Raw genomic sequence first — 9,715 nt, 5'->3', positions numbered from 1 at the left:
AGTCCTATTGGGTATGTAAATCAGACACTAATTTTATTTCTACTGGACTTAATGTCAGGTCTATTTAGGTTTAAGTTCAGGCTGATTCAGGGTTGAGTTCTAGATTCAATTCATGCCTATGCAGGTTTTTTTCCAGCTACTTGAAAACTTGGGCACAGGTGTTAAGCTGAGGAGTTTATGGCTTAATCATCCAGAACCCTGTGTAGTCCTTGAAGTTAAAAGTTAGCAGAAAGGACTCCCAACAACAACTTATTAGTTCACCCCATCGCCATGAAAGCGGGTGCTTCCGGAAAGTGACTGGGCTGAGACATGCTCTTTTGCATGTTCCTGTTCAGCAGAGGTGGCTCAGTCAGAGCCCGATGATCCTGGCTGATGCACTAATCCTGAAGCCCAATAGTCGCTGAAGATGAAGGGGCTCAGATGCCTCCTTAGTAACACTCCCGGTGGGTGTGACATCCCCACAAGGCCACAGAGTAGGAGAAAACAAGAAAACGAACTGTCCCTACGCAGTTCTGGAGAATTGCATCTTCACCCCCCTCCTCTTATAAACTAGTCTCTGGGTGGTTGGGTGGAAGAGAAAGAGCTGGGACTTCCTCTTAATGGGGAAAAATTACACAAAAGCATGCATGCACCCATGCACTCACATACACACACATGCACACACATGCACACACATGCACCTTTTCCATTCGAGCACTTACATTCACATTAGAGTGAGGTGCTAAAAAGTACACAAGCTTGCTCACAGATCAGGGCCATCTCCAAGCAAAGAACTGTGGCCTCTGACGCTTGCTGAGCACCTTCCCACTCACCTTTATCACCCTGGTAGCTGGAGGTCCCAGCAGGTTAATGTACCTTAAACATTCTGTTCTCTCTGGGATTGATTGGGAAGTCAATAACTATGTGGCCCAAATAAAGATACTTATGAATAGGGAGCCACGGACTTTGGTGCAAGAACCATGCCACACAAAACCAGTCCTGAAAATGGCACATCAAGATACCCCATCACAAAGATACGAATCTCTTAAGGGGGCAGAGCTCATGTTCCTGAGCAACATGCACTCTACCAAGAAGCACAAGAAGGGCCTGAAGAAGAGGCAGGCCCACAAGGCCAAGGCCTGAGCACATGCCAAGGCTATCAAGGCCCTCGTCAAGCCCAAGGAGGTCAAGCCCAAGATCCCAAAGGGCGGCAGCTGCGAGCTCAGTCGACTTGCCTCCGTCACTCACCCCAGGCTTGGGAAACGTGCTCCTGCCAAATTGCCAAGGGGCTCAGGCTCCGCTGGCCACAGGCCAAGGCTCAAACCAAGGCCTGGGCTGTGGCTGTGACTGCAGCTCAGGCTCCCAGAGGTGCCCGGGCCCCCATGAGTGGTCCAGAGCAGAGGCCTCTGTCTGCCAATGTGAGGACAGAAGGGCTGGGTGTCCCCTGGCTGCTGCCTGCATGGGGCTGGGGCTGGTGTCCTGCTATGCTGTTTGTACAAATGAACCTGAGGTAGGATCCATAAAAAAAAAGAAAAAAAAGAAGATATTTATGAATAAAACATGATCACAGAAGTTCAGGCATAATGAGATTCCACACTACTGGGTTGTCATTATGAGACATATTTTTATCAAGGTAAGTGAGATTTGGTAGGAAATGGTTAGCTCAGGACCAAAGAGAAACAAACAATTTTTCTGATCCCAAAGAATGATGAAACAGCCTGGTCTAGTCTCCTGTGAAAAGTTCTTGTTGATTTTCCATGAAAATACAGAATGTATTTTCACTGAGAAGTTGAAATCGAATCTAGCTAAAGCCAAGAGACTTTATTTTGAAACACACACACACACACACACACACACACACACACGCACACACGCACACACGCAGCTCAGCAGCCTGGATTCTCGCTCGGCAGGGCAGCCAGGCAGAGCCCCTGTGACCAGCACCTGCTGCCTCTCATGCCTTATTTTCCAGACTCGCACAGCATGCCTGCCGCTCTGTGGGAAACAGCTGCAGGAAGGAGGCTCAGTGCAAAGCCTACCGGTGCCCACGTGGTACAGCCCAGCACGCAGGCAGCTGTGATAGGAATCTCCATAACTGTTGATAAAAAGGAAACAAAATTAGAAAAAGAATGTCAACCCAGTTTTCTCCCCTGTCCTCCATGTACTCACTTAATAATGTCATCACTATTCTCAAACTTTGGGCACCTGTCTAATGACAAGTAGGAACATTTTAAATTATCTAGATCAGCGGTTCTCAACCTGTGGGTCGCGACCCCTTTGGGGTTCGAACGACCCTTACACAGGGGTTGCCTAAGACCATTGGAAAACACATATATAATTACATATTGTTTTTGTGATTAATCACTATGCTTTAATTATGTTCAATTTATAATAATGAAAATACATCCTGCATATCAGATATTTACAGTTATGAAGTAGCAATGGTTGGGGGGTCACCACAACTTGAGAAACTGTATTAAAGGGTTGCGGCACTAGGAAGGTTGAGAACCACTGATCTAGATTGATGAATTAAAAGAAAAGAAATGGTTATGTCAATTATACTTTTTACTAAATTACTCATATAAATTACTTATTTTTCTGTTTAGTTTTTCTGATGAAGACCTGACCTCCAATATAACCCCAACAACATACCACTCCCGTTACTATGTGACTCTCTACTGTTATGTAGGTCCACATTATGAATTGTATTTAAGTACATACTGCATTCTTAAATTTACTTATTTCTTCGTCAAGTCTATATGTTTATGTGTTTTGTCTTCCCCTTCATATTTTTGCAAAGATGGTAAGGAAACAAAAATTATCCCTTAGGGTGTGCAGGGACTATGCCATGTGCTTTTCATGGTATGTCTACATCCTTCTCATCCTCATCCTCATTTCCCTCTCTCCCCCCTATTTTTCCTTTCATACACACATAGCATGCACATGCATGTACAAGACACACAAAATCCAGTCTGAAGAGAATTAAATGATTCCATCTTCTAATCTCTCTCTCTCCTCTCTCTCTCCTCTCTCTCTCTTCTCTCTCTCTCTCTCTCTCTCTCTCTTCTCTCTCTCTCTCTCTCTCTCTCTCCTCTCTATCTCCATTCCTTGCTCTGCTTCCTTTCCTTCTGGGAACCTATTATGTGGATGTTGTTTCATTTCCTGTTGTCCCAAAGCTCCCTTAGGCTCTCCTCCTGCTTTTTGAGTTTTCTTTCCAGTTGCTGCTGTGCTTGTGTGTTTTCTCTAACTTGCTAATGCAATGCTCAGTCTCTTCTATTCTACTGTTGAAACTTTCCATTGTGTTCTTTATTGAGGCTATGTCACTCTTCATTTCCTCTTGATTCTTACAAATGTTTTTTGAATTTGTCTTCCATTCTTTAAGTGTCCTTATAACCACTGCTTCGAGTTTTTTCTCTGACAAATTGCTTGCCTCCATTTTGCTTATTTCCTTTTCTGGTGATTCCTTTTCTTTTGAGTGGGGGTTGTTTCTTTGTCTCCCCATTTTTGCTGTTCCTTTGTGATTGTTTCTAAGTATCAGATCAAACTGGTATGCCACACAGATTTTTTGAGTTTGTCTTATATAGTAGACTAGAGGCCTGGTGCACAAATTCGCATGCAGGTGGGGTCCCTCAGGGTGGCCTGCAGAGATCAGGCCCTAGCTTGCACCCCCAGCCTCACAGCCCCAGCTCATACCCCAAGACTCGCAGCCCCACAGCCTCACCTGGCACCCTACCTTGGCCTGGTGCTGCCCCCTCACCAGCTCCACCATCCTGCCTGCAGGGTGATTGATCAGGGCCGGGCCCCTGCCCAGCTCTCTCAGTGTCTGGGAGCCAGGCGGCAGCCCCGCCCCCTGCCGCCTGCAGGGCAATCAGTCAGGGTGACCCCCTCCTCCCCCGCCTGGCTCCCTCAGCACCTGGGAGCCGGGCAGCGGCCCTGCCCCCTGCCACTGCTGCTGGTTGCCACCTGCAGAGTAATCGGTCAGGGCTGGACCCCCCACCAGGCTCCCTCAGTGCCTGGAATCCAGGCAGTGGCCCTGCCACCAGTCGCCATCTGAGGGGAGATCAGGCCCCCACTTGCACCTGCCTTGGCCTGGTGCCACTCGCTCACCTGCTCCACCATCCCGCCGTGGTCCCACTCTCGTCGGGGCCCATTGGGGCCAGCAGCACCTCCACTGCCGCCCACTGCCAGCGCCACTTCACCGACACCCACCATGGTCCGCGCTGCACCCTGGTGGTCAGCGCACATCATAGCGAATGGTCGAACTTTCAGTCTCTCAGTTGAGCTCCCCGTTGAACAACCGACCAAGGGGACAATTTGCATATTAGGCTTTTATTATATAGGATGCTCTATGGGGCCCAGTGGTGCAATCTCTCTGGTCTTCTGAGCTGGGCAATCTAGGGGTGCCTCCTTGGGATATTTGAGTTCTCTTGGGGTAATTGGGTCTTGAGTGTTATTGTCCCATTCGTGGATGGAGTCTCCTCTCAGGGTATCTGGTTATGTGGCTTGCTCTCTACCACGTTTACCAAACAGCACAAAATACAACTTGACAAGACACAACACAAAGGGAACAAAACACGAATGTACTCATGACACTGATAACCCCAATATAAGTGACCACCAGAGAAAAAAAGAATTAGGGAAGGAAAAGACAGCAAAAATGATATTGAGGAAATAAAAAATGATAAGAGAGAAAAGAAAAAGAAGGAAAAGAAAAAAATTATATATGGGGAGAAAATACCACAGAACAAACAGATAAACCAAAATATGTAAACAACAAACACCCAGAAAAGAGGGTTGGGCCAGAATCTGTAGAGGCAGAGCTTATATACAGAAAGTAAGGCTAAGTAATTAAATGAATATGGGGAGGACTTCAGTTCAGTATAGAGGAGGTAGAAAGAGGATGAGTGGATAAGAAGAAAAGAAAGAGAAAGAAAAAAAAATAAGGTAAAATAACAATAAAAAATAGAATGAAGAAAAAATAATATGAAAAAAAAAGTAAACAACCAAAAACCCCAAAGAAAATAAAGAAATTAAAAAAAAAAGATTAAAAAGAAAGTGAAGTGTCATTCATTTCAGCCGAGTTTTAATGCCCCATGGGAGCTAGTGTAAGACCCCACTCTTCTGTTCTGCCTGCCACTTCTCAGTTTCCTGTTAGGTAGTCAGCACCGTGTTGAAGTTCCAAGCGAAGCACTGCTCCTCTGTTTGTGTCTATCTCCACAGCCTTGACTGCTAGTAGGCGGGACCAATCTGCCCACTTAGCCTGTCTGCCTGCTGTCAATCTTAATCTCTCAAGTGGCTGCTTCTGACAGGGCTATAGTTAAGGAGGTTGTTGTATTGCTTTCCAGGACTAAATGGCCTCTCTTCAACTCAGTTCCTGAGGGCTCTTCGGGGCTATTCAGATTGTTTGTGTCCTTTGAACCACTCAGGGTGTAGTCTGGGTGTGGCAGTATTGGTTGTCTGGAGACTGTTGGGAGGGGCTGGCTCTTTAGGAGAAAATGGCTGATTAGGACCAGAGTGTCAGGAATGTCCCAGTGCTGGACTTCTGGTCACCTCTCCCCAACCCGCTCTTGTCCACAGCCTCTCCCCAGACTCCACAAGTCAGCACCTCCACCTGCACCTCAGCTATGGGTGAGTGTTTGTATTTGAAAGGTACTATGAACTGAGTTTAGTGAATAAAAGTAAAGACCAAAAAGAGGGGAAACAACCTTGCAGCTGCAAGTTTCTCAGCCCCCCCCCTTCCCCCCCTCCCCCCAGCACCACGCAGCTTGGGCAGTTCTTCAGGCCCCCCCTCTGGGCTCAGCCTCTCGTGGCTGTGGATTTAGATGTAGAATCCCCTGCTCTTCGAATTTTTCTGTCTCTGTCTCTATCTCTCTACCTACCTATCGCCCATCCCCATAACTTTTCCTTTTCCTTTCCTTTCCTCTCCTTTCCTTCCCTTCCCTTTCCTTTCCTTTCTTCTTTTCTTTTTTCTTTTCTTCTCTTTTCTTTTCTTTTCTTTTCTTTTCTTTTCTTTTCTTTTCTTTTCTTTTCTTTTCTTTTCTTTTCTTTTCTTTTCTTTTCTTTTCTTTTCTTTTCTTTTCTTTTCTTTTCTTTTCTTTTCTTTTCTTTTCTTTTCTTTTCTTTTCTTTTCTTTTCTTTTCTTTTCTTTTCTTTTCTTTTCTTTTCTTTTCTTTTCTTTTCTTTTCTTTTCTTTTCTTTTCTTTTCTTTTCTTTTCTTTTCTTTTCTTTTCTTTTCTTTTCTTTTCTTTTCTTTTCTTTTCTTTTCTTTTCTTTTCTTTTCTTTTCTTTTCTTTTCTTTTCTTTTCTTTTCTTTTCTTTTCTTTTCTTTTCTTTTCTTTTCTTTTCTTTTCTTTTCTTTTCTTTTCTTTTCTTTTCTTTTCTTTTCTTTTCTTTTCTTTTCTTTTCTTTTCTTTTCTTTTCTTTTCTTTTCTTTTCTTTTCTTTTCTTTTCTTTTCTTTTCTTTTCTTTTCTTTTCTTTTCTTTTCTTTTCTTTTCTTTTCTTTTCTTTTCTTTTCTTTTCTTTTCTTTTCTTTTCTTTTCTTTTCTTTTCTTTTCTTTTCTTTTCTTTTCTTTTCTTTTCTTTTCTTTTCTTTTCTTTTCTTTTCTTTTCTTTTCTTTTCTTTTCTTTTCTTTTCTTTTCTTTTCTTTTCTTTTCTTTTCTTTTCTTTTCTTTTCTTTTCTTTTCTTTTCTTTTCTTTTCTTTTCTTTTCTTTTCTTTTCTTTTCTTTTCTTTTCTTTTCTTTTCTTTTCTTTTCTTTTCTTTTCTTTTCTTTTCTTTTCTTTTCTTTTCTTTTCTTTTCTTTTCTTTTCTTTTCTTTTCTTTTCTTTTCTTTTCTTTTCTTTTCTTTTCTTTTCTTTTCTTTTCTTTTCTTTCTTTCCTTTCCTTTCCTTTCCTTTTCTTTTCTTTTCTTTTTTTTAATCCTCACCTGAGGATATTTGTCCATTGATTTTTAGAGAGAGTGGAAGAGAGAGGGAGAGACAGATGTGAGAGAGACACATTGATTGGTTGCCTCCTGCATGAGCCCTGACCAGGAGCCCGCACCAGGGAGGAGCCTGAAACCAAGGTATGTGCCCTTGACTGGAACCAAATCCGGAACCCTTCGGTCTGCAGGCTGACGCTCTAACCACTGAGCAAAACCAGCCAGTGCTCCCCCATAACTTTTCCACATATAAACAAGGAGCATGCTCCTTTTTCTCTATAATCCAATCCAAGTCTAATCTGCTCTAGGGTTTTACTGTATTTTTAACAGGTCAGAAAGTGCTCTCTGATTACTCAACTTTTTCATATTATTAACATCCTTGCTATGGTCCTAGAGAAGAGATATTACAGGATTTAGTCTTGTACTGATGACGAGAAATACCTGGGAATAAAACTACACAGGAGAAATGGGTGTGCCTGTTTACCTAAAAATAGTGAGCAAGCCGTGTTCACATGAAAAATGATTTGGCTTGATTAAATCATTTCTAACAGTTGGTGGGGCTCACTGCCCAAGTCATAGTCAGATTGAGTGGGAAGGCAACCAAAATATATGAAATATTTTGACCCACTCAGTTTGTGTATATTCAATTCAAGGTAAGAGTTAGGTTACTTTTGAAAAACACGCCTACAGTACAACTCAGCTTTCACTACTTAAGAACCAGTTCTTATAAACCTGTTCTTCAGACCCGTGGTTTAGTTCCAGACATCACACAAAGCTGCAGAACCAGTCCCTCTGTGAGGCTGCACCAAGAAGACAAGAGCCTGCTTTATAAATCTTTCATTAGGTGATCTAGTTGCATCTGTATGCAGACCTACATTCTTCGACTGGTACCTGGGTTCCACCTTTTGTAAGTAAATTGCTCCTACTTAAACAGTGATACTTAAAATTGCATCACTTGTTGGTCATAAGCTGCTTGGTCGTCATTTATGAGTTTAATCGCATCCTCATGGTTTTCACCAACATCTTCATGTTTTTCTATCTTGAGATGTGTTCCACTCTGGGAAACGGGAACCTGCTTCATCAGACCTGGTGGCACCCAGATACAAAAGGCTGTGCTGGAAATGAGGCCTGTTTATAGGCATGTTTCCTAGTCATAGGCATCTCTCTATAAAAAACCCTAATATGCAAATAGAACGAATGGTGGGACAATCGAACAACCAGTCACTATGATGTGCGGTTACCACCAGGGGGCACACGTGGAACATGGCAGACATTGGAAGCAGGCAGCAGAGCATGGAACATGGTGGGTGTTGGCCGCGGCAGGATGGTGGAGCAGATGAGTGGGGACACCAGACCAAGGCAGGGTGCCAGTCGTTGTCATCAGAGTGAACCTCTGGTGGTTACTGAAAATACTTTGCTCCTGTGTGCCATGGTCCCACATGGCGCTCACAACTGCTGCCGGTGCTGGCCCCACTCCTACCCATTGCTGATGCTAGAGCCACAGCTCTAACCCACCACCAGTGCCTGGCACTGGCCCCGATCGCTCGGCGCCATCAGTGGGTGTGAGTGGTGGCTGCCGGCCCTGATTGGCCCTCAGAGCTTCTCCACCTCCCCCTGCTCCTGACGGTTGATCAGGGCAGCAGCTGCCCCTCGCATCTGCTGATTGCGCAGGCCCCAATTGCTCTGCGTTGTCAGTGGGTGCTAGTGGGGCCAGAGCCATCAGTGTGTGGGAGTGGCGGCAGCGGGAGTGGGACTGCTGGCAGACAGGAGACCAGGGGGCTGTGGTGGGCGGGGCCGGGTCAGGGCATGGAGGATGGGCTGAGATCTGCCCTTGTACCCACTGTAGCCTCGCGGCCCACAGTTTCTTTCAAGGTGCATAATTTCGTGCACTGGGACCCTAGTTAACATATAAAATGTTGATCTATACACATTTAAAAAATTTTTTTGAAAGTATTGAGTTAAATTAGCATCTCACTACCCATGTAGGCTATGTCCCCAGGTGTTTGGATATCGAGAACAGGGCAAACAAATAAATTCACTGTCTCTGTTGAAGTCTCCTGAAAACAAATATAAGAATATCAATAAGAGATTGAGCAATTAAAAATACATTGTTAAGGGAAAACAAATTTGTATTTCTTTACCATTGAGTAAAGATTTGATTATTCTTGAAAAGCATGCAAAGTAACTAAAATTCTTATTTTTTTTTGATTCATTCTAGGAAAATCTTTGAATTACAAAATTAGGAGTTGGTTTTGAGCAAACTAAATTCAATATTCTCAAACCTCCTTCTCCACTGTCCTCTGGCAGGCACTACGCTCGGCAAGCTCTGCCTTGGGTCAAGACCAGTGTCCTGCTTTCTGTATACAAGCACCCAGCACAGCCCAGGCCTTGGGGACGGAGTGTCCCTCCCAATTTGTGTTGTTTTATTCAAACCTTCTCTGCTTTCCTCACGCATAATACTCCACCTGCTCCCCACAGCACTCTGCCCCCCTAACAGGAAAGAGAAGAGGTGTCTTCAACAGGAACTCTCACACCAGCTACCCCATGGTTCGCTTCCACACCCACTTTTCCTCTTTTCCTCCTGAATGGGGCCTCAATTCCTGGCTACATGTTGTCCTCTATCTCGGCTTCGAACCAAGCTCTAGTGGCTTTGTCAAGCCCGTCACTAGACTGCTGGCTCCCTGGCCCTCGGCTCTCCAGCCCCTTCCTGCAGCAGCGCCCGCGTCCTCATCACTTTCCTCCCAGACCTGGGCTGCCGGGTCCTCCTCTCCAGCGAGACTCCTCACGCTGCATGCACACCCTCCTCCCACTCCTCC

General features: G+C 44.5%; 1 long non-coding RNA gene across 1 annotated transcript in view; it reads right to left on the bottom strand.

Annotated features, from left to right (window-relative positions):
- Nucleotides 1–1,005: 1,005 nt before the first annotated feature.
- The window catches only part of LOC106724707, a 16,198-nt gene continuing 7,488 nt past the window's right edge, over nucleotides 1,006–9,715 (bottom strand). The window contains exon 3 of the long non-coding RNA XR_001360550.1: nucleotides 1,006–1,038. This is a non-coding gene — a long non-coding RNA (uncharacterized LOC106724707). The remainder of the gene's footprint in view (nucleotides 1,039–9,715) is intronic.

The sequence above is a fragment of the Myotis brandtii genome, unplaced genomic scaffold (genome assembly GCF_000412655.1).
Source record: "Myotis brandtii unplaced genomic scaffold, ASM41265v1 scaffold1213, whole genome shotgun sequence".
Classification (NCBI taxonomy): Eukaryota; Metazoa; Chordata; class Mammalia; order Chiroptera; family Vespertilionidae; genus Myotis; species Myotis brandtii.
Note: the sequence above shows the minus strand (reverse complement) of the source record. Positions and strands in the feature narration are given on the sequence as shown.